The sequence below is a fragment of the Arachis stenosperma genome, chromosome 10, assembly GCF_014773155.1.
Source record: "Arachis stenosperma cultivar V10309 chromosome 10, arast.V10309.gnm1.PFL2, whole genome shotgun sequence".
In the NCBI taxonomy this organism is placed as follows: Eukaryota; Viridiplantae; Streptophyta; class Magnoliopsida; order Fabales; family Fabaceae; genus Arachis; species Arachis stenosperma.
Genome location: NC_080386.1, coordinates 96,649,199 through 96,674,665, shown reverse-complemented (window position 1 = coordinate 96,674,665; position 25,467 = coordinate 96,649,199).

Sequence of the window (25,467 nt, the reverse complement as noted above, 5' to 3'; positions counted from 1 at the left end):
ACTACAGGAGAGCTTGCTTAAATGTACTTAGAAGAATCATCACAGAGAAAGAGGTTCCCTTTAAAACTACCAAAAACACACTAATGGGAATATGGAAAAATCCGATAGCAGTGTTGTTCATGCCTTGGGTCGAGCTATACGACCCGGGATGATCAACGACAAATCGACCGACCTGTTCAAGACTAGGATTACCCAACCTCTTTATAAAAGAGGTCGACTAAATTGCTACAGAGGCCCAAGAAGGCCCAAAAAAGAGGAACACGATCCAAATCTAAAGGCAGCCCGAAGCTTAAAAAGATAAAGGCGGTTTCCTTAAAGATAAGATGACTTCACTCAAAGATAAGATAAGATAACTATCTTATCTCCAGAAAGATCATTCCACACTATTATAAATACGCTGGAACACCCAGGTATAACTCATACTCTGATTCTACAAATAACCTGCTTAATACCCTTGCTAACTTAAGTATCGGAGTCCCTTGCAGGTACCACCACCCTCCGGTGACAAAGGATCAGCACCCCTACCAAGTCCAACAAGTCGGACACGGCGGCTCCGGCTACCATCATCAAGTCGGACACAATAGCTCCAACCAGTACAGAAGATCTCGTCCGAAATCGACCTACAGTTTCAGGTAACCCTCGGAACAAGTGTCAATCTTTGAAGTGGGTAGAAACAAAGTACTCATATGTTTCAAAGACACGAGGAAGGGGCTACAGATCTTGAAGAATACACCATGAAGCATTAAAGGTAATTTGATCAATCTGAAAGTGTGGATTTAAAATATAGACATTGAAGAAGTGGATCATACTTTTCTAGAGTTATGGATTCAAATTCACTGAGTACCTCTGGAATCATGAGCAAAGAGATTACTAGAAAGATATGTGAACTGGTGAGAACTATTGAGGAAGTAGAGGATCCAATAAGGGAGAATGTGTTAGCAAGAACGTTTTTTAAGGTTAGAACTTAGAACTACGATTAATGTAAATAGGAACTTAGCAATAGGATTTTGGATGGAGAGGGATAATTTACCACGAACCTAGATTCACTTTAGGTATGAACAGCTTCAAGACTCGTACTGCATGAATTATCGAATCATAGATCATGAAAGGAAAGAGTGTAAAATTCCAACTGTTATGGTAGCTTGGGAACCACACCAACCAAGTTACTTAGAAGGATTGAGCATAACTCAGACTAGAGCACTAAGTCACAAAGTTTTCAAGAATGATAGAGATGAATATCATCATTAATTGGGAGTAGATAAGGAGGCTCATGAGCTATAATGCACGGGGAGAGATGGTAGAATCTGACAAGATTCAGCTGCTAGTGGGGTTGGTATCAATAAGAGAAATGTTCAGTGTAATTCAGGGGAAGCTGATGTTGAAATCTACTTATGATCTGATAATTATATTAAAACTCATATTAAAGATTGAGACGATTTTGTTTGGAGTTGCTATTTTGTGTATAGAGATGCAAGGTTCAACAAAAGATGAGAATAGTAGAGAGAGCTATCAAATTAGATTGTAGATCATGGAAAGACTTTATTATATATAGGTGATTTTAATGGCATAGTTGAATAGGAGGAGAAGCTGGGGATGCACCCAAAACCAAGAGAGTAAATAGAAACTTTTAGGATTTTGTGAACAAGAATAGGTTAATGAACTTAGATCTAAAAGGGGACGCTTCAGATCGTTTAGTAATCCAAGAAACGGGTTTGTAACAAGGGAAAGGATAAATCGAGCACTCACAACTTGGGAGTGGAGGAGTCAGTTTCAGGATGTGGTGCATGAAATTGTGATCATCAATGGCATCATCAACATGGTACGCTCAATTGCAATCTCAACTCTTTATCACAACTTCGCACAACTAACCAGCAAGTGCACTGGGTCGTCCAAGTAATAAACCTTACGCGAGTAAGGGTCGATCCCACGGAGATTGTTGGTATGAAGCAAGCTATGGTCACCGTGTAAATCTTAGTCAGACAGATTCAAATGGTTATGAATGATATATGAATAAAACATAAGATAAAGATAGAGATACTTATGTAATTCATTGGTGAGAATTTCAGATAAGCGTATGGAGATGCTTTGTCCCTTCCGTCTCTCTGCTTTCCTACTGTCTTTATCCAATCCTTCTTACTCCTTTCCATGGCAAGCTGTATGTTGGGCATCACCATTGTCAGTGGCTACAATCCCGTCCTCTCAGTGAAAATGTTCAACGCACCCTGTCACGGCACAGCTAATCATCTGTCGGTTCTCAATAAGGTTGGAATAGAATCCATTGATTCTTTTGCGTCTATCACTAACGCACAGCCTTCAGGAGTTTGAAGCTCGTCATAGTCATTCAATCATTGAATCCTACTCAGAATACCACAGACAAGGTTTAGACCTTCCAGATTCTCTTGAATGCCGCCATCAATTCTAGCTTATACCACGAAGATCCCGATTAAAGAATCCAAGAGATATCCACTCAAGCCTTATTTGCTTGTAAAACAGAGGTGGTTGTCAGGCACTCGTTCATAAGTGAGAATGATTGATGAGCGTCACATAATCATCACATTCATCATGTTCTTGGGTGCAAATGAATATCTTAGAACAAGAATAAGCTGAATTGAATAGAAGAACAATAGTATTGCATTAATACTCGAGGTACAGCAGAGCTCCACACCTTAATCTATGGTGTGTAGAAACTCCACCATTGAAAATACATAAGAACAAAAGTGATCATTGGCTTCGGCCCCAGAGAGGGAACCAGAAAAACCAAGATGAAAATACAATAGTAAAAGGTCCTATTTGTAGAGAACTAGTAGCCTAGGGTTTACAGAAATGAGTAAATGACATAAAAATCCACTTCCGGGCCCACTTGGTGTGTGCTTGGGCTGAGCATTGAAGCTTTCATGTGTAGAGACTTTTCTTGGAGTTAAACGCCAGCTTTTGTGCCAGTTTGGGCGTTTAACTCCCATTCTTGTGCCAGTTCTGGCGTTTAACACCGGGCAGTTTTGAGCTGATTTAGAACGCCGGTTTGGGCCATCAAATCTCAGGAAAAGTATGAACTATTATACATTGCTGGAAAGCCCAGGATGTCTACTTTCCAACGCCGTTGAGAGCGCACCAATTGGGCTTCTGTAGCTCCTGAAAATCCACTTCGAGTGCAGGGAGGTCAGAATCCAACAGCATCTGCAGTCCTTTTCAGCCTCTGAATCAGATTTTTGCTCAGGTCCCTCAATTTCAGCCAGAAAATACCTGAAATCACAGAAAAACACACAAACTCATAGTAAAGTCCAGAAAAGTAAATTTTAACTAAAAACTAATAAAAATATACTAAAAACTAACTAAAACATACTAAAAATATACTAAAAACAATGCCAAAAAGCGTATAAATTATCCGCTCATCACAACACCAAACTTAAATTGTTGCTTGTCCCCAAGCAACTGAAAATCAAATAAGATAAAAAAAAAAGAGAATATGCAATGAATTCCAAAAACATCTATGAAGATCAGTATTAATTAGATGAGCGAGGCTTTTAGCTTTTTGCCTCTGAACAGTTTTGGCATCTCACTCTATCCTTTGAAATTCAGAATGATTGGCTTCTATAGGAACTCAGAATCCAGATAGTATTATTGATTCTCCTAGTTAAGTATGATGATTCTTGAACACAGCTACTTTATGAGTCTTGGCCGTGGCCCAAAGCACTTTGTCTTCCAGTATTACCACCGGATACATACATGCCACAGACACATAATTGGGTGAACCTTTTCAGATTGTGACTCAGCTTTGCTAGAGTCCCCAATTAGAGGTGTCCAGGGTTCTTAAGCACACTCTTTTTGCCTTGGATCACAACTTTATTATTATTTTTTTTCGTTTTTCTCTCTTTTTTATTTTTTTTTGTATTCACTGCTTTTTCTTGCTTCAAGAATCATTTTTATGATTTTTCAGATCCTCAGTAACATGTCTCCTTTTTCATCATTCTTTCAAGAGCCAACATTCATGAACCACAAATTCAAAAGACATATACACTGTTTAAGCATACATTCAGAAAACAAAAGTATTGCCACCACATCAAAATAATTAATCTGTTATAAAATTTAAAATTCATGTAATTCTTCTCTTTTCCAACTAAGAACATTTTTCATTTAAGAAAGGTGATGGATTCATAGGACTTTCATAACTTTAAGGCATAGACACTAAGACACTAATGATCATAAGACACAAACATAGATAAACATAAGCACGAAAATTTGAAAAACAAGAAAATAAAGAACAAGGAAATTAAAGAACGGGTCCACCTTAGTGATGGCGGCTTGTTCTTCCTATTGAAGATCTTATGGAGTGCTTGAGCTCCTCAATGTCTCTTCCTTGTCTTTGTTGCTCCTCTCTCATGATCCTTTGATCTTCTCTAATTTCATGGAGGAGGATGGAATGTTCTTGGTGCTCCACCCTTAGTTGTCCCATGTTAGAACTCAATTCTCCTAGGGAGGTGTTGATTTGCTCCCAATAGTTTTGTGGAGAAAAGTGCATCCCTTGAGGCATCTCAGGGATTTCATGATGAGTGGGATCTCTTGTTTGCTCCATCCTTTTCTTAGTGATGGGCTTGTCCTCATCAATGGGGATGTCTCCCTCTATGTCAATTCCAACTGAAAAACAGAGGTGACAAATGAGATAAGGAAAGGCTAACCTTGCCAAGGTAGAGGACTTGTCCGCCACCTTATAAAATTCTTGGGCTATAACCTCATGAACTTCTACTTCCTCTCCAATTATGATGCTATGAATCATGATGGCCCGGTCTATAGTAACTTCGGACCGGTTGCTAATGGGAATGATTGAGCATTGGATAAACTCCAACCATCCCCTAGCCACAGGCTTGAGGTCATGCCTTCTCAGTTGAACCAGCTTCCCTCTTGAATCTCTCTTCCATTGGGCGTCCTCTTCACAAATGTCTATGAGGACTTGGTCCAACCTTTGATCAAAGTTGACCCTTCTAATGTAAAGGTGTTCATCTCCTTGCATCATGGACAAGTTGAATGCCAACCTTACATTTTCCGGACTAAAATCTAAGCATTTCCCCCGAACCATTGTAAGCTAATTCTTTGGGTTCGGGTTCACACTTTGATCATGGCTTTTGGTGATCCATGCATTGGCATAGAACTCTTGAACCATTAAAATTCTGACTTGTTGAATGGGGTTGGTAAGAACTTCCCAACCTCTTCTTCGAATCTCATGTCAGATCTCTGGATATTCACTCTTTTTGAGTTTGAAAGGGACCTCGGGGATCACCTTCTTCAAGGCCACAACTTCATAGAAGTGGTCTTGATGCACCCTTGAGATGAATCTCTCCATCTCCCATGACTCAGAGGTGGAAGCTTTTGCCTTCCCTTTCCTCTTTCTAGAGGTTTCTCCGGCCTTGGATGGCATAAATGGTTATAGAAAAACAAAAAGCAATGCTTTTTCCACACCAAAATTAAAAGGTTTGCTCGTCCTCGAGCAAAAGAAGAAAGAAGAGAGTAGAAGAAGAAGAAATAGAGGAGATGGAGATGGCTTTGTGGTTCGGCCAAAGGGGGAGAAGTAGTGTTTAGGTTGTGGGAAAATGAAGGGGTGAAGATGGGTTTATATAGGGGTGGAGAGAGGGGTAGGGTTCGGTTATGAATGGGTGGGTTTGGGAGGGAAAATAGTTTGAATTTGAATGGTGAGGTAGGTGGGGTTTTATGAAAGATGGATGTGAGTGGTGAAGAGAAAGATGGGACTTGATAGGTGAGGGGTTTTTGGGGAAGAGTGGTTGAGGTGATTGGTGAATGGGTGAAGAAGAAGAGAGAGGGTGGTGGGGTAGGTGGGGATCCTGTGGGGTCCACAGATCCTGAGGTGTCAAGGAAAAGTCATCCCTGCACCAAGTGGCGAGCAAAAATGCTCTTCATGCCAATTCTGGCGTTAAACGCCGGGCTGGTGCCCATTTCTGGCGTTTAACGCCAACTTCTTGCCCTTTCTTGGCGTTTAACGCCAGTCTGGTGCCCCTTTTTGGTGTTAAACGCCCAGAATGGTGCCAGACTGGGCGTTAAATGCCCATTTGCTACCCTTACTGGCGTTTAAACGCCAGCAAGGTCTTCCTCCAGGGTGTGCTGTTTTTCTTTCTGTTTTTCATTCTGTTTTTGCTTTTTCAATTGATTTTGTGATTTCTCATGATCATCAACCTAAAGAAAACATAAAATAACAAAGGAAAATAGATTAAATATAATGGTGCACGAAATTGCAATCACACTTTGCAATCCTGCACAACTAACCAGCAAGTGCACTGGGTCGTCCAAGTAATACCTTACGTGAGTAAGGGTCGATCCCACGGAGATTGTCGGCTTGAAGCAAGCTATGGTTATCTTGTAACTCTTAGTTAGGATATCAAAAATTATCAGGATTGATTGTGAAAAGCAAAAGAACATGAAATAAGTACTTGATTTGCACTAATAGAGAATAGGTTGAGGTTTTGGAGATGCTCTATCTTCTGAACCTCTGCTTTCCTACTGTCTTCTTTTTCAAACCCGCAAGACTCCTTCCATGGCAAGCTGTATATAGGGTTTCACCGTTGTCAATGGCTACCTCCCATCGTCTCAGTGAAAATGTTCAACGCGCTCTGTCGCAGCACAGCTAATCATCTGTCGGTTCTCAATCAGGTTGGAATAGAATCCAGTGATTCTTTTGCGTCTGCCACTAACGCCCAGCCCTCAGGAGTTTGAAGCTCGTCACAGTCATTCAATCCTTGAATCCTACTCAGAATACCACAGACAAGGTTTAGACCTTCCGGATTCTCTTGAATGCCGCCATCAATTCTAGCTTATACCACGAAGATTCTGATTAAGGAATCCAAGAGATATCTACTCAATCTAAGGTAGAACGGAGGTGGTTGTCAGGCACACGTTCATAGTTGAGAATGATGATGAGTGTCACGGATCATCACATTCATCAGGTTTAGGAACAAGTGATATCTTAGAATGGAAGCAAGCATGATTGAATGAGAAACAGTAGTAATTGCATTAATCCATCAAGACACAGCAGAGCTCCTCACCCCCAACCATGGGGTTTAGAGACTCATGCTGTAGAAGATACAATGAGAAACGTGTAAAGTGTCATCCGGTACAGATACAATGTCAAAAGATCCTATTAATAGTGAACTAGTAACCTAGGGTTTACAGAAATGAGTAAATGACAGAAAAATCTACTTCCGGGCCCACTTGGTGTGTGCTTGGGCTGAGCATTGAAGCATTTTCGTGTAGAGACTCTTTCTGGAGTTAAACGCCAGATTTTATGCCAGTTTGGGCGTTTAATTCCAATTTTTATGCCAGTTCCAGCGTTAAACGCTGGGAATTCTGAAGCTGAATTGCAACGCCGGTTTGGGCCATCAAATCTCGGGCAAAGTATGGACTATTATACATTGCTGGAAAGCCCAGGATGTCTACTTTCTAACGCCGTTCAGAGCACGCCAATTGGGCTTCTGTAGCTCCAGAAAATCCACTTCGAGTGCAGGGGGGTCAGAATCCAACAGCATCTGCAGTCCTTTTCAGCCTCTAAATCAGATTTTTGCTCAGGATCCTCAATTTCAGCCAGAAAATACCTGAAATCACAGAAAAACACACAAACTCATAGTAAAGTCCAGAAAAGTGAATTTTAACTAAAAACTAATAAAAATATAATAAAAACTAACTAAAATGTACTAAAAAGTAAAAACATACTCAAAACAATGCCAAAAAGCGTATAAATTATCCGCTCATCACAACACCAAACTTAAATTGTTGCTTGTCCCCAAGCAACTGAAAATCAAAATAGAATAAAAAGAAGAGAATATACTATAGACTCCAAAATATCAAAGAAACTTAGCTCCAATTAGATGAGCGGGACTAGCAGCTTTTTGCTTCCGAACAGTTTTGGCATCTCGCTTTATCCTTTGAAGTTTAGAATGATTGACATCTATAAGAACTCAGAACTCAGATAGTGTTATTGATTCTCCTAGTTAAGTATGATGATTCTTGAGCATAGCTACTTTATGAGTCTTGGCTGTGGCCCAAAGCACTCTGTCTTCCAGTATTACCACCGGATACATACATGCCACAGACACATAATTGGGTGAATCTTTTCAGATTGTGACTCAGCTTTGCTAGAGTCCCCAATTAGAGGTGCCCAGGGTTCTTAAGCACACTCTTTTTGCCTTGGGTCACAACTTTATTTCTTTCTTTTTCTTTTTCTCTTCTTTTTTTTTTGCTTCAAGAATCAATTTGATGATTTTTCAGATCCTCAATAACAGTTCTCCCTTTCCATCATTCTTTCAAGAGCCAACAATTTTAATATTCTTAAAACAACAAATTCAAAAGACATATGCACTGTTCAAGCATTCATTCAGAAAACAAAAAATATTGTCACCACATCAAACTAATTCAACTAGTTTCAGAGATGAATTCGAAATCCTATGCTTCTTGTTCTTTTGTGATTAAAGCATTTTTCATTTAAGAGAGGTGATGGATTCATAGGACATTTATAGCTTTAAGACATGAACTTTAAATTTTATTAATCATGAACTAAGAACAAGACTCAAAAATAGATATAAGATAAGACTAATAATAATAGAAAACAAAAAATTTAAATAGGCTCCTAATGATAGAGGTTATCACAGAGTTAGGACTCAACAACCTTGATTTTGAGAAGTGGATGCTCCCTCCACTTGAGGGGAGAGCTTTTGGCGTTTCATCTCTTGAAGTTCACGCCCCTGCTTCTCTTGTTCCTTCAGCAATTTGCAGAGCATGCAGTTCTGATTCTGCTGTTCTTCCTTAAGTTGCTCCATAGTTTCTTGCAACTTGGTGATAGATGCTTCTAGGCTGGCCCAGTAGTCAATTTCAGGAAATTCAGGGAGGAACTCCTGCGCCCTCTTTTTGATAGAATTGTCTTGCATTTGTCCTTCCATTGACTTCTTGGTGATTGGATATTCAATGGGTATGAATTCATCTACTCCCATCTTCACCCCAACCTCTTTACAGAGCAAGGAGATCAAGCTTGGGTAAGCCAGTTTGGCTTCAGTGGAATTCTTATTTGCAATTGTGTAGATCTCACAAGTAATCAGATGATGAACCTCCACTTCTTTTCCAAGCATAATGCAATGAATCATCACTGCTCTCTTGATGGTGACCTCAGAACGGTTGCTAGTGGGCAATATGGAACGCCCAATAAAGTCTAGCCAACCTCTTGTAATTGGTTTGAGGTCTCCCCTCTTGAGTTGGTTTGGGACACCTTTTGAATTGGTTATCCATTTAGTTCCAGGGAGGTATATGTCCTCTAGAACTTGATCCAACCCTTTATCTGCTCTCACCATCCTCCTATTAAAGGATTCAGGATCATCTTGCAGTTGAGGCAATTTGAAGACCTCTCTTATTTTGTCCAGATGGAAGTAAATAATTCTCCCTCTGACCATGGTTCTGTAGGTATGAAAAGTAGTTCCAGTCATTCTCTGCTTATCTGTCAGCCACAGATTTGAGTAGAATTCCTGAACCATGTTCCTTCCAACCTTTGTCTCAGGGTTGGTTAGAACTTTCCATCCTCTGTTTCGAATTTGCTCTTGGATCTCTGGATATTCATCTTCTTTCAGATTGAATTTGACTTCCGGGATCACTGACCTCAGACCCATTATTTTGTGGTAATGGTCTGCATGTTCTTTGGTTAAGAACTTCTCTTGACTCCAAACATCCTTTGGATTATTCTCTTTCTTGCCTCTTGAATTGGTTTGTTTTCCTCTAGGAGCCATGATCTTGATAAATCTTGGCCTAGTGATCACGGAAAGCACACCAAACTTAGAGGTTTGCTTGTCCTCAAGCAAAAGAAGGCAAAGAGGGGAGAGAAGAGGAGAGCAAATTCGAATGGTATGGGGAAGGAGGGTGGCCGAACGTGTTTAAATAGGAGAGGAGGAGAGATTTTGGAAAATTTGAAGGAGATTTGAGAAGATATGGAAAAAATTTGAGGAGATAATTGAGTTTTTTGAAAGAGTCTAGGAAAGGATTTGAAATAGATTTGAAGAAGATTCTAATTTTTGAAATTGGAAGGTGAATGATGAAAGTTTGTAATGTGTTTATGTAGATATGGATTAAAACAAGAAAGGTTGAAAAAAATTTGAAGTGGGAACAAAATCTCCTCCCCCTGCCTTTCTGGCGTTAAACGCCCAGAATGGTATCCATTCTGGCGTTTAACGCCCATTTGGTGGCCTATTTGGGCGTTTAACGCCCAGCCAGGTATCCTGGCTGGTGTTAAACGCCAGAAATCCCTTTATCACTGGGCGTTTTGCTAAACGCCCAGGATGCTGCACACCTGGCGTTAAACGCCCAGAATGGTGCCCATTCTGGCGTTTAACGCCCAAAATGGCACAATTACTGGCGTTAAACGCCCAGAATGGTGCCCATTCTGGCGTTTAACGCCCAAAGTACCCCTTACTGGCATTTTTTCGCCAGTAAGCTCTTTTTCTCTGCTTTTCGCACTGAATCCTTCTGTAACTCTGTGAATTCCTTCAAATTTGATAATTGCCCTTTAAGAATATGTATTAAATCTTGATTAGACAGAACAGATACCCTTCTAATCACTGGGTTACCTCCCAGCAAGCGCTTCTTTATTGTCTTTAGCTGGACCTTCACTAGAGATCACTCAAGTCTCAGTTTTGAGCATTCTTGCTCAAAATTGCTTTCAAGATAATGCTTGATCCTCTATCCATTAACAATGAACTTCTTGTCAGAATCAGTATCCTGAAGCTCAACATATCCATATGGTGATACTCCTGTAATCACATACAGACCCCTCCAGCGGGACTTAAGCTTTCCTGGGAATAATCTGAGCCTAGAGTTGAAGAGCAGGACCTTTTGTCCTGGCTCAAAGACTCTGGATGACAATTTCTTGTCATGCCACTTCTTTGCCTTTTCCTTATAAATTTTTGCATTTTCAAAGGCATTGAGTCTGAACTCCTCTAGCTCATTTAGCTGGAGCAATCTTTTTTCACCAGCTAACTTAGCATCCATGTTTAGGAATCTGGTTGCCCAGAAGGCTTTACGTTCCAGTTCCACGGGCAGATGACAGGCCTTCCCATACACCAGTTGGTATGGAGAGGTTCCTATAGGAGTCTTGTATGTTGTTCTGTATGCCCACAGAGCATCATCCAAGCTCTTTGCCCAATCCTTTCTACGGGCAATAACAGTCCGTTCCAGGATTCTTTTGAGCTCTCTGTTAGAGACCTCAGCTTGCCCATTTGTCTGTGGGTGATACGGAGTTGCTACTTTGTGGCTAATTCCATATCTAACCATAGCAGAGTACAGTTATTTATTGCAGAAATGGGTGCCTCCATCACTGATCAGTACTCTGGGAACACCAAACCTGCTGAAGATGTGTTTCTGGAGAAATTTCAGCACGGTCTTGGTATCATTATTGGGTGTGGCAATTGCTTTCACCCATTTAGATACATAGTCTACTGCCACTAGAATATAAGTGTTTGAGTATGATGGTGGAAAGGGACCCATGAAGTCAATTCCCCATACATCAAACAATTCAATCTCTAAGATCCCTTGTTGAGGCATGGCGTAACCATGAGGCAAGTTACCAGCTCTTTGGCAACTGTCACAGTTACGCACAAACTCTCGGGCATCTCTATAGAGAGTAGGCCAGTAGAATCCGCATTGGAGGACCTTGGCTGCTGTTCGCTCACCTCCAAAGTGTCCTCCATATTGTGATCCATGGCAATGCCACAGGATTCTTTGTGCTTCCTCTCTGGGTACACATCTACGGATTATTCCGTCTGCACATCTCTTAAAGAGATATGGTTCATCCCATAGGTAGTACTTGGCATCTGAAATTAATTTCTTTCTTTGCACTCTGCTGTACTCCTGGGTATGAACCTCACAGCTTTATAATTTGCAATATCTGCAAACCATGGAGCTTCCTGAATGGCAAAGAGTTGCTCATCTGGGAAGGTCTCAGAGATCTCAGTAGAAGGGAGGGACGCCCTAGCTACTGGTTCTATTCGGGACAGATGATCAGCTACTTAGTTCTCTGTCCCTTTTCTGTCTCTTATTTCTATATCAAACTCTTGCAGAAGCAACACCTATCTTATGAGCCTGGGTTTTGAATCCTGCTTTGTGAGTAAGTACTTAAGAGCAGCATGGTCAGTGTACACAATCACCTTTGATCCTACCAGATAGGATCTAAACTTGTCAATGGCATAGACCACTGCAAGTAACTCTTTTTCTGTGGTTGTGTAATTCTTCTGTGCATCATTTAGAACACGGCTGGCATAATAAATGACGTGCAGAAGCTTGTTATGCCTCTGTCCCAACACTGCACCAATGGCATGGTCACTGGCATCACACATTAATTCGAATGGTAATGTCCAGTCTGGTGCAGAGATGACTGGTGCTGTGACCAGCTTAGCTTTCAGGGTCTCAAATGCCTGCAAACACTGTGTGTCGAACACAAATGGTGTGTCAGCAGCTAGCAGGTTGCTCAGAGGTTTTGCAATTTTTGAAAAATCCTTTATAAACCTTCTGTAGAATCCTGCATGTCCCAGAAAGCTTCTGATTGCCTTAACATTGGCAGGTGGTGGTAATTTTTCAATTACCTCTACCTTTGCCTTATCCACCTCTATACCCCTGCTTGAAATTTTGTGCCCAAGGACAATTCCTTCAGTCACCATAAAGTGACATTTCTCCCAGTTTAAAACCAGGTTAGTCTTTTGGCACCTTTTCAGGACAAGTGCTAGGTGGTTAAGACAGGAGCTGAATGAGTCTCCATATACTGAGAAGTCATCCATGAAGACTTCCAGGAATTTCTCCACCATATCAGAGAAGATGAATAGCATGCATCTCTGAAAGGTTGCAGGAGCATTACACAGACCAAAAGGCATCCTCCTGTAGGCAAACACGCCAGAAGGGCAAGTGAATGCTGTTTTCTCTTGGTCCTGAGGATCTACTACAATTTGGTTGTAGCCTGAATAGCCGTCCAAAAAGCAGTAATAATCATGACCAGCTAGTCTTTCTAGCATTTGGTCTATGAATGGTAAAGGAAAATGATCCTTTCTGGTGGCTATATTGAGCCTTCTGTAGTCAATACACATACGCCACCCTGTGACTGTTCTTGTAGGAACCAGTTTATTTTTTTCATTATGAACTACTGTCATGCCTCCCTTCTTGGGGACAACTTGGACAGGGCTCACCCAGGGGCTATCAGAAATAGGATAAATAATCCCAGCCTCTAGTAATTTAGTGACCTCTTTCTGCACCACCTGCTTCATGGCTGGATTTAGCCTCCTTTGTGGTTGAACCACTGGTTTGGCATTATCCTCCAATAGGATCTTGTGCATGCATCTTGCTGGACTAATGCCCTTAAGATCACTTATGGACCACCCAAGAGATGTCTTGTGTGTCCTTAGCACTTGAATCAGTGCTTCCTCTTCCTGTAGATTTAAAACAGAGCTTATAATCACTGGAAAAGTGTCACCCTCTCCCAGAAATGCATACTTCAGGGATGGTGGTAGTGGTTTGAGTTCAGGTTTGGGAGGCTTATCCTCCTCTTGAGGAATTTTCAAAAATTCTTTTGTTTCCTCTGGTTCCTCTTGATCAGGCTGAGCATCCTTGAAGATGTCCTCAAGCTCTGATTCTAGACTTTCAGTCATATTGATCTCTTCCACCAAAGAGTCAATAATGTCAGCGCCCATGCAGTCATTTGATGTGTCTGGATGCTGCATAGCTTTTACAGCATTCAATTTGAACTCATCCTCATTGACTCTCAGGGTTACTTCCCCTTTTTGTACATCAATGAGAGTTCGTCCAGTTGCTAGGAAAGGTCTTCCCAGAATGAGAGTTGCACTCTTGTGCTCCTCCATCTCCAGCACTACAAAGTCAGTTGGAAAGGCAAATGGCCCAACCTTGACAATCATGTCCTCAATTATGCCTGATGGATATTTAATGGAGCCATCAGCAAGTTGGAGGCATATCCGGGTTGGTTTGACTTCTTCAGTCAACCCAAGCTTTCTGATAGTGGATGCAGGTATTAGATTGATGCTTGCTCCAAGGTCACACAGGGCTGTCTTGGTGCAAGCACCTTCTAATGTGCATGGTATCATAAAGCTTCCTGGATCTTGAAGCTTTTCTGGTAAGCTTTTCAGAATGACTGCACTGCATTCTTCAGTGAGAAATACTTTTTCAGTTTCTCTCCAATCCTTCTTATGGCTTAAGATTTCCTTCATGAATTTAGCATAAGAAGGTATTTGCTCAAGTGCCTCTGCAAACAGAATCTTTATTTCAAGAGTCCTTAGATAGTCTGCAAAGCGGGCAAATTGCTTATCCTGTTCCGCTTGGCGGAGTTTCTGAGGATAAGGCATCTTAGCTTTATATTCTTCAACCTTGGTTGCTGCAGGTTTATTCCTTACAGAAGTGGTTGGAGAAGCCTTTTTAGAGGGGTTACTATCAGCATTCTCAGGTGTCTGGTTCCCCTCTGGCGTTTGAACGCCAGGTTTGGGTGGAGAATGGGCGTTTAACGCCAACTTTTCCCCCTTTTCTGGCGTTTGAACGCCAGAACTGGGCAGGGAATGGGTGTTTAACGCCAGCTTTCCCTCCTTTTCTGGCGTTTGAACGCCAATAGTATTCCCCTCTGGGCTCTTACTGTCCTCAGAGGGATTTTGGATAGTGGTTTGGCTATCCTCTGTCAATTGTTCCTTTCTTGACTTTTTGCTACTTTGAGCAGTGTTATTCAATGTCTTTCCACTCCTCAGTTGAACTGCTTGGCATTCTTCTGTTATCTGTTTAGATAGCTGCTGTTTTTCCTGATTCAACTGTGATTCCATGTTCTTGTTAGTAATTTTAGTCTCTTGGAGCATCTCTTTAAATTCTGCTAACTGTTTTGTAATCAGGTGTAATTGTTGATTGAGCTCAACCATCTGTTCTTGAGGATTAGGATCAGTGGCTAATGCCATAACTTCTTTTTGTGTAGAGGACTCATTGCTAGAGTACAAATGTTGATTTCTAGCAACAGTATCTATAAGCTCTTGAGCCTCCTCAATCGTCTTCCTCATATGTATAGATCTACCAGCTGAGTAGTCTAGAGACATCTGAGCTTTTTCTATAAGCCCATAGTAGAAGATGTCTAACTGCACCCACTCTGAAAACATTTCAGAGGGGTATTTTCTTAGCATACCTCTATACCTCTCCCAGGCATTATAAAGGGATTCATTATCCTCTTGTTTAAAGCCTTGGATGTCTATCCTTAGCTGTGTCATCCTTTTTGGAGGGTAAAATTGATTCAGGAATTTGTCTGATAACTGTTTCCATGTCTTTATGCTTGCTGTAGGTTGGTTATTTAACCACCTCTTAGCTTGATCTTTTACAGCAAATGGAAACAGTAATAATCTATAGACATCCTGATCCACCTCTTTATCACGTACTGTGTCAGCAAGTTGTAAGAATTATGCCAGAAACTCAGTAGGTTCTTCCTGTGGAAGACCGGAATACTGGCAATTTTGCTGCACCATGATAATGAGTTGAGGGTTTAGCTCAAAGCTGCTTGCTTTGATGGGAGGTATACAGATGCTACTACCATATGCAGCTGTAATGGGGTTAGCATATGACCCCAGAGTCCTTTTGGACTGTTCATTCCCACTTATGTCCATGATGGAGAAAAGGGAATTGATGTGAATAGTAATCAAGATATATATGTATATATATTTTTTTAAAAAGAGGAAAGATAAAAACAACAAAGAGACACCAAACTTAAAATTTTTCAGAAAAGCAAACATGAATTTTCGAAAACCTAAAGAAAAACACAAAGAAGACACCAAACTTAGAATTTTTACAAGATCAAAAAGGGACTAAGGACATGCAAATTCGAAAATTAAAAGAGAAACAAAAGCATGCAATTGACACCAAACTGAAAATATGAAACTACACTCAAATAAAAGACTCTAAACCAACAAAATAAAACAGTCCTAATCTAAGCAACAAAATAAACTGTTAGTTGTCCAAACTCGAACAATCCCCGGCAACGGCGCCAAAAACTTGGTGCACGAAATTGCAATCACACTTTGCAATCCCACACAACTAACCAGCAAGTGCACTGGGTCGTCCAAGTAATACCTTACGTGAGTAAGGGTCGATCCCACGAAGATTGTCGGCTTGAAGCAAGCTATGGTTATCTTGTAACTCTTAGTCAAGATATCAAAAATTATCAGGATTGATTGTGAAAAGCAAAAGAACATGAAATAAGTACTTGATTTGCAATAATGGAGAATAGGTTGAGGTTTTGGAGATGCTCTGTCTTCTGAACCTCTACTTTCCTACTGTCTTCTTCTTCAAACCCGCAAGACTCCTTCCATGGCAAGCTGTATGTAGGGTTTCACCGTTGTCAATGGCTACCTCCCATCCTCTCAGTGAAAATGTTCAATGCGCTCTGTCACAGCACGGCTAATCATCTGTCGGTTCTCAATCAGGTTGGAATAGAATCCAGTGATTCTTTTGCGTCTGTCACTAACGCCCAGCCCTCAGGAGTTTGAAGCTCGTCACAGTCATTCAATCCTTGAATCCTACTCAGAATACCACAGACAAGGTTTAGACCTTCCGGATTCTCTTGAATGCCGCCATCAATTCTAGCTTATACCACGAAGATTTTGATTAAGGAATCCAAGAGATATCTACTCAATCTAAGGTAGAACGGAGGTGGTTGTCAGGCACACGTTCATAGTTGAGAATGATGATGAGTGTCACTGATCATCACATTCATCAGGTTTAGGAACAAGTGATATCTTAGAATGGAAGCAAGCATGATTGAATGAGAAACAGTAGTAATTGCATTAATCCATCAAGACACAGCAGAGCTCCTCACCCCCAACCATGGGGTTTAGAGACTCATGCTGTAGAAGATACAATGAGAAACGTGTAAAGTGTCATCCGGTACAGATACAATGTCAAAAGATCCTATTAATAGTGAACTAGTAACCTAGGGTTTACAGAAATGAGTAAATGACAGAAAAATCCACTTCCGGGCCCACTTGGTGTGTGCTTGGGCTGAGCATTGAAGCATTTTCGTGTAGAGACTCTTTCTGGAGTTAAACGCCAGCTTTTATGCCAGTTTGGGCGTTTAACTCCAATTTTTATGCCAGTTCCAGCGTTAAACGCTGGGAATTCTGAAGCTGAATTGCAACGCCGGTTTGGGCCATCAAATCTCGGGCAAAGTATGAACTATTATATATTGCTGGAAAGCCCAGGATGTCTACTTTCCAACGCCGTTGAGAGCGCGCCAATTGGGCTTCTGTAGCTCCAGAAAATCCACTTCGATTGCAGGGAGGTCAGAATCCAACAGCATCTGAAGTCCTTTTCAGCCTCTAAATCAGATTTTTGCTCAGGATCCTCAATTTCAGCCAGAAAATACCTGAAATCACAGAAAAACACACAAACTCATAGTAAAGTCCAGAAAAGTGAATTTTAACTAAAAACTAATAAAAATATAATAAAAACTAACTAAAATGTACTAAAAACATACTCAAAACAATGCCAAAAAGCGTATAAATTATCCGCTCATCATATAACATTGGGTTGCCTCCCAACAAGCGCTTCTTTAATTTCATTAGCTTGACAGAGGGCTCTCATGGAGCCTCACAGATACTCAGAGCATTGTTGGAACCTCCCAACACCAAACTTAGAGTTTGAATGTGGGGGTTCAACACCAAACTTAGAATTTGGTTGTGGCCTCCCAACACCAAACTTAGAGTTTGACTGTGGAGGCTCTGTTTGGCTCTGTTTTGAGAGAAGCTCTTCATGCTTCCTCTCCATGGTGACAGAGGGATATCCTTGAGCCTTAAACACAAAGGATTCTTCATTCACTTGAATGATCAATTCTCCTCTGTCCACATCAATCACAGTCTTTGCTGTGGCTAGAAAGGGTCTGCCAAGGATGATGGATTCATCCATGCACGTCCCAATCTCTAGGACTATGAAATCAGAGGGATGTAATGGTCTTCAATCTTTACCAAAACATCCTCTACAAGTCCATAAGCTTGTTTTCTTGAATTGTCTGCCATCTCTAGTGAGATTCTTGCAGCTTGTACCTCAAAGATCCCTAGCTTCTCCATTACAGAGAGAGGCATGAGGTTTATGCTTGGCCCTAGGTCACACAGAGCCTTCTTAAAGGTCATGGTGCCTATGGTACAAGGTTTTGAAAACTTCCCAGGATCCTGTCTCTTTTGAGGTAATCTCTGCCTAGACAAGTCATCCAGTTCTTTGGTGAGCAAAGGGGGTTCATCCTCCCAAGTCTCATTACCAAATAACTTGTCATTTAGCTTCATGATTGCTCTAAGGTATTTAGCAACTTGCTCTTCAGTGACATACTCATCCTCTTCAGAGGAAGAATACTCATCAGAGCTCATAAATGGCAGAAGTAAATCCAATGGAATCTCTATGGTCTCAGTGTGAGCCTCAGATTCCCATGGTTCCTCATTAGGGAACTCATTGGAGGCCAGTGGACGTCCATTGAGGTCTTCCTCAGTGGCGTTCACTGCCTCTCTCTCCTCTCCTAGTTCGGCCATGTGGGTCATGTTAATGGCCTTGCATTCTCCTTTAGGATTCTCTTCTGTATTGCTTGGAAGAGTACTAGGAGGGAGTTCAGTAATTTTCTTGCTCAGCTGTCCCACTTGTGCCTCCAAGTTTCTGATGGAGGACCTTGTTTCAGTCATAAAACTTTGAGTGGTTTTGATTAGATCAGAGACCATGGTTGCTAAGTCAGAGTGACTCTGCTTAGAATTCTCTGTCTGTTGCTGAGAAGATGATGGAAAAGGCTTGCCATTGCTAAACCTGTTTCTTCCACCATTATTGTTGTTGAAACCTTGTTGGGGTCTCTGTTGATCCTTCCATGAGAGATTTGGATGATTTCTCCATAAAGAATTATAGGTGTTTCCATAGGGTTCTCCCATGTAATTCACCTCTTCCATTGAAGGGTTCTCAGGATCATAAGCTTCTTCTTCAGATGAAGCGTCCTTAGTACTGCCTGGCGCAGCTTGCATTCCAGACAGACTTTAAGAAATCAAATTGACTTGTTGAGTCAATATTTTATTCTGAGCCAGTATGGCATTCAGAGTGTCAATCTCAAGAACTCGTTTCTTCTTATTCGTCCCATTGTTCACAGGATTTCTTTCAGAAGTGTACATGAATTGGTTATTTGCAACCATTTCAATGAGCTCTTGAGCTTCTGCAAGCATCTTCTTCAAATGAAGAGATCCTCCAGCAGAGCTATCCAATGACATCTTGGACAGTTCAGACAGACCATCATAGAAAATACCTATGATGCTCCATTCAGAAAGCATGTCAGAGGGACACTTTCTGATCAATTGTTTGTATCTTTCCCAAGCTTCATAGAGGGATTCTCCTTCCTTCTATCTGAAGGTTTGGACTTCCACTCTAAGCTTACTCAATTTTTGAGATGGAAAGAACTTTGCCAAGAAGGCATTGACTAGCTTTTCCCAAGAGTTCAGGCTTTCTTTAGGTTGTGAGTCCAACCATATCCTAGCTCTGTCTCTTATAGCAAAAAGGAATAGCATAAGTCTGTAGACCTCAGGGTCAACCCCATTAGTCTTGACAGTGTCACAGATTTGCAAGAATTCAGCTAAAAACTGATGAAGATCTTCCAATGGAAGTCCATGGAACTTGCAATTCTGTTGCATTAGAGAAACTAATTGAGGCTTAAGCTCAAAGTTGTTTGCTCCAATGGCAGGGATAGAGATGCTTCTCCCATAAAAGTCGGGAGTAGGTGCAGTAAAGTCACCCAGCACCTTCCTTGCATTGTTGGCATTGTTGTTGTTTTCAGCTGCCATGGGTTCTTCTTCTTTGAAGATTTCTGTTAGATCCTCTACAGAGAGTTGTGCCTTAGCTTCTCTTAGCTTTCACTTCAAGGTCCTTTCAGGTTCAGGGTCAGCCTCAACAAGAATGCTTTTGTCTTTGCTCCTGCTCATATGAAAGAGAAGAGAACAAGAAAATATGGAATCCTCTATGTCACAGTATAGAGATTCCTTGAGGTGTCAGAGGAAAAGAAAAATAGAAGGAAGAAGTAGAAGAATTCGAACTTATCAAGAGAGATGGAGTTCGAATTGTTCATTGAGGAATAGTGTTAGTCCATAAATAGAAGGATGTGAGAAGAGGGGAAGAAATTTTCGAAAATTAAGTAAAAGATTTTAAAAAAATTTTGAAAAATACTAATTGATTTTCGAAAACTAAGAGTGGAAAAGAAATCAAGTGATTTTTGAAAAAGATTTTGAAATTAGAAATCAAAAAGATATGATTGAAAACTATTTTGAAAAAGATATGATTAAGAAGATATGATTGAAAAGTTATGATTTTAAAAAGATGTGATTGAGAAGATATGATTTGAAAAAGATTTGATTTTCAAAAATTTTGAAAACTTGAAAAAAAAATTTGAATTAAAAACAGAATCTTCCCTCTTGTGCCATCCTGGCGTTAAACGCCCAGAATGGTATCCATTCTGGCGTTTAACGCCCAAAGCACTACCCTTTTGGGCGTTAAACGCCCAACCAGGCACCCTGGCTGGCGTTTAAACGCCAGTTTGCCTTCTTCACTGGGCGTTTTGAATGCCCAGCTTTTTCTGTGTAATTCCTCTGCTGTATGTTCTGAATCTTCAATTCTCTGTATTATTGACTTGAAAAGACACAAATAAAAAAAAATTTTGGATTTTTAATAATCAAAATGTAACTAAAATCAAATAATGCATGCACGACACCAAACTTAGAAGTTTGTATACTATTGACACTAACAAATGAGAATGCATATGAGAAACAACAAAACACTCAAGTCAAGAGAATTCAAAGATCAGAGCAAGGAAATCACCAAGAACATCTTGAAGATCACTTAAGACACATGAATGAATGCAAGAAGAACAGAAACATGCAATTGACACCAAACTTAAAATGAGACACTAGACTCAACAAGAAACATGAAATGTTTTTGGTTTTTATGATTTTGTAATTTTTTTTGGATTTTTTTTTTGAAAATTAAGTGGAAAAGAAAATAAAGGTATCAAAATTCTTAATGAGAATTCCAGGAATCATGCAATGTTAGTCTAAAGCTTTAGTCTAAAGAAATTAGACATGGCTAGCCAAGCTTCAGCAGGACATTACATTCAAGAGCTAAATTGATGAGAATCAATCAGCTTTGGTGATGATAAGAACATCACCTTGAAACACTAGAATTCATTCTTAAGAACTCTGAAAAAAAATACCTAATCTAAGCAACAAGATGAACTGTCAGTTGTCCATACTCGAAATAATCCCCGGCAACAGCGCCAAAAACTTGGTGAACGAAATTGTGATCATCAATGGCGCCATCAACATGGTACGCTCAATTGCAATCTCAACTCTTTATCACAACTTCGCACAACTAACCAACAAGTGCACTGGGTCGTCCAAGTAATAAACCTTACGCGAGTAAGGGTCGATCCCACGGAGATTGTTGGTATGAAGCAAGCTATGGTCACCTTGTAAATCTTAGTCAGGCAGATTCAAATGGTTATGAATGATATATGAATAAAACATAAGATAAAGATAGAGATACTTATGTAATTCATTGGTGAGAATTTCAGATAAGCGTATGGAGATGCTTTGTCCCTTCCGTCTCTCTGCTTTCCTAGTGTCTTTATCCAATCCTTCTTACTCCTTTCCATGGTAAGTTGTATGTTGGGCATCACCATTGTCAGTGGCTACAATCCCGTCCTCTCAGTGAAAATGCTCAACGCACCCTATCACGGCACGGCTAATCATCTGTCGGTTCTCAATCAGGTTGGAATAGAATCCATTGATTCTTTTGCGTCTGTCACTAATGCCCAGCCTTCAGGAGTTTGAAGCTCGTCACAGTCATTCAATCATTGAATCCTACTCAGAATACCACAGACAAGGTTTAGACCTTCCGGATTCTCTTGAATGCCGCCATCAATTCTAGCTTATACCATGAAGATCCCGATTAAAGAATCCAAGAGATATCCACTCAAGCCTTGTTTGCTTGTAGAACGGAGGTGGTTGTCAGGCACTCGTTCATAAGTGAGAATGATGATGAGTGTCACATAATCATCACATTCATCATGTTCTTGGGTGCAAATGAATATCTTAGAACAAGAATAAGCTGAATTGAATAGAAGAACAATAGTATTGCATTAATACTCGAGGTACAGCAGAGCTCCACACCTTAATCTATGGTGTGTAGAAACTCCACCATTGAAAATACATAAGAACAAAAGTGATCATTGGCTTCGGCCCCAGAGAGGGAACCAGAAAAACCAAGATGAAAATACAATAGTAAAAGGTCCTATTTGTAGAGAACTAGTAGCCTAGGGTTTACAGAAATGAGTAAATGATATAAAAATCCACTTCCGGGCCCACTTGGTGTGTGCTTGGGCTGAGCATTGAAGCTTTCATGTGTAGAGACTTTTCTTGGAGTTAAACGCCAGCTTTTGTGCCAGTTTGGGCGTTTAACTCCCATTCTTGTGCCAGTTCCGGCGTTTAACGCCGGACAGTTTTGAGCTGATTTGGAACGCCGATTTGGGCCATCAAATCTCGGGAAAAGTATGGACTATTATACATTGCTGGAAAGCTCAGAATGTCTAGTTTCCAACGCCATTAAGAGCGCGCCAATTGGGCTTCTGTAGCTCCAGAAAATCCACTTCGAGTGCAGGGAGGTCAGAATCCAACAGCATCTGCAGTCCTTTTCAGCCTCTGAATCAGATTTTTGCTCAGGTCCCTCAATTTCAGCCAGAAAATATCTGAAATCATAGAATAACACACAAACTCATAGTAAAGTCCAGAAAAGTGAATTTTAACTAAAAACTAATAAAAATAGAATAAAAACTAACTAAAACATACTAAAAATATACTAAAAATAATGCCAAAAAGCGTATAAATTATCCGCTCATCAGGATGCTACTCTAAAAGCTTTACTTGTTGTCAGTTCAGACCATTGCCCAATCCACCTTATGCTTAAGCCAAAATGAAATATACAAAACCATTTAAACACGAAGCCTTTTGGAAAGACCATGATGAATGCAAGGATGTTATTCAGAGATGATGGAATATCCAAATAATTAACGCAGCGATTCGGGGAGGTTATTGCACAAGATGCAAAATTGCAAAAGGGAGCTTAATCGATGAAGCAAGAACATTTTCACCAGACCTGACAGGGAGATTAGTAAACTAAAGGAAGAGCTGAAAAGACTTTGAAACTTGGATTTCTTAGAAGACCAACAAAGGCAAATGCACAACTTAAAGGAAGAAATTGGAAAGCTATGGAGAAGAGAGGAAAAGTATTAGGGTTAGAAGTCAAGGATGAAATAGCTTAAGTGGAGGGGGGACAGGAATACATCTTATAGGGAATCACCTTTTTAACTTATTTTCAACTAATATTGAAAGGAATAGAGAGGAGTGCACAACAAAAATCCCAGAGAGGGTTAATCAGTAGATGAATAAGGAGCTTTTGAGAGAGGTTACTATTGAGGAAGTTAAGCAAGCAGCTTTCAACATGGGGAGTCTAAAGACATTAGGTCTGGATGGATTGAATGGACTATTTTTTAGAGACACTAGGATGTTATTAAAAGGGAGGTATGTGATATGGTAAGGGATTTCTTTACAACAGGCATAATACTAGAGGAAATTGGAGAGTCTATTATAGTTTTGACCTCGAGAGTTAGACAACCAGAAAGTTTGAGTCACCTAAGACCGACTAGCTGTTATAATTATATATACAATATCATAACCAAGATAATTGTACAAAGGTTGAAGAGGCTTTTGAACAAAATAATATCTCCGATTCAGAGTGTATTTGTAGGCGGAAGATATATATAAGATAATATCATCATAATTCAGGAGACTTTTCACAAAGTAGGCAAGAAGGGAAAAGGTGACTCTCAAAACCTGGAAATCAAATTGGATATGAATAAGGCGTACGACCGAATGAAGTGGGATTTTTTGGAAAGAGTATGATATCTAGGCATCTTTAGTCATTTTTAGATTTTGTTTAATTAGTTTTTTTAGATTGAAACCGAAGTTCTTATGCTTTTAGCGAAGATTTGAAGACTAATTAAATGTTTGGAGTTGTTTTAGAATGATTGTATTTTCAGGAAGTGTTTAAGCAAATTAGGATGAAATCTATAAAAATATACAAGTGTATTTCAAGGGAAGATGGCACCAGGCCTCAAGAGTCCAAGCTGGGCGCCCAAATTCTCAAGCCCCGTGCCTAGCACTGGCCCCTAGCGCCCTTGCTCTAAGCTGGGTGTCCAACCTCCAAGCCGGGCATCCAACCTCCAAGAAACTAGCGCCTAGTGCCCTTGCTACAAGCCCAGCACCCAAATTTGGCGCCCAACTCCACCATCACCAAGCCTGGCACATTCGTGCTTAGGAAGAGCAAAAGTGGGCTGGCACACAACTCAAAGGAGTGGCACCCAGCGCCTCCTAGTATTCAAGGTACTGAGCGCCTGGCACCCAAATCCAGAGCCCGACTCCAGGTGCAATTTCAACTCCCAGTGGCCCAGAATTCTTCAAAGCCCAGCGCCAAGTCCAAATTCAACTCCCAAGAAGCTCTAAAGTTAACTCAAGATTCAAAATTTAAAAGGTTATTAGCAACAACTTCTTCTAGATAGATATAATTTGGTTGTTAGGATTTAGATTAGATTAGATTAGCATTTGAATAAGTTGTTATCTTACTCTTTGGAAGATAAGATTAGTTTTTGAATTTCAAATAGGTAGAAAGCTAGAATACAAATAAGTGAACAAGATTCATAGAGAGATATCTTTGGATCTAAGAATTTACGAATCAAGGAACTCTTTAGTTTTAGGTTATTTTCTTTTCTACTATGAGTAACTAAACCTCCTCTTGTTAAAGGTTAACAGCTTTGTTTAATTTTATGGATTAGTAATGCAAGTATTTTTTTTATTTTGATTCATGATTTTATACTTTTTCAATATTGAATCTCGTTCTTCATCTTTAATGGTTAGAAATATTGGAAAATATTCTAATTTTATCTTGGATTTTATTATTATTTTGGAAAATTTAATATCGGAATCAGCTTGAAACTCTTTCTCATGATTTTTAGCAGCTTGAAACTTGTGTGGCTTTAAATCAATCGTGCTTAACCTCTTCTATTAATTAGTTGACCAAGGAATTGGTGATTAATTAAGTTATGAGAAATTGGATTGCCAAGGAATTGATATTTAATTATAAATAATTTGCTGGGAAAATTTTTTTGCATGAGTCAAAGTAGAAAAATAAAAGTATTACTTCTTCTAAGAATTAAACACCTCCGAGGTCTTTGACATCCAATTCCTTGATTACTTCTCCAAAGTTTCTAAGCGTTCTCTCATTCATAATCAATGCTTTCTTCACTGTTCTTTGCTTTTGCTTCAAGATTCACAATCCTCTTGCCAAGGTTTGATCAATCTAATT